The sequence below is a fragment of the Bison bison genome, unplaced genomic scaffold (assembly GCF_000754665.1).
Source record: "Bison bison bison isolate TAMUID 2011002044 unplaced genomic scaffold, Bison_UMD1.0 scf7180017841146, whole genome shotgun sequence".
NCBI classification, from domain to species: domain Eukaryota; kingdom Metazoa; phylum Chordata; class Mammalia; order Artiodactyla; family Bovidae; genus Bison; species Bison bison.
Window position 1 is genome coordinate 9,639 of NW_011475094.1, and position 363 is coordinate 10,001.

At 48.8% G+C, this 363-nt stretch overlaps 1 protein-coding gene across 1 annotated transcript in view; it reads left to right on the forward strand.

Moving 5' to 3' along the window:
* LOC104983584 (oral-facial-digital syndrome 1 protein-like) overlaps window positions 1-363 on the forward strand; it is a gene marked incomplete at its 5' end in the record, with an annotated part of 10,103 nt that overhangs the window by 7,034 nt on the left and 2,706 nt on the right. The gene's annotated exons all lie outside the window — the stretch shown is intronic.

Genomic DNA, 363 nt, shown 5'->3' on the forward strand with positions numbered 1-363 from the left:
GGTCCCGGCACAGAGATTCAGAGTCCTGTGTTGAAGCAGTGAATTTGTCTGTTTTTCAGCACTGTTGGGGGGTGGGTGCTGAGGTTTTTCAGTCAAAACTGGAGGAAAAAGCATAAGCAGTGGATTTGGAATGTAATTCAACCTATGAGATGCTGTAGGCTCTCTGGAGTAGGCAAAGGAAGCCTGAGACTCATCCTGAAGGAACAGAAAGTAAATAACACATGATTGTGGACACAACAGGCACTGGAGAGGTTCCCCATCCCTATGGGGGAGGAGGGGTACTGGTGTACATATGGGTGGGGTTTACAGGCTAGGTGGTTTTGTGGGGAGAGGTGGGGGAGGAATTCATCAATTAGGGAGACT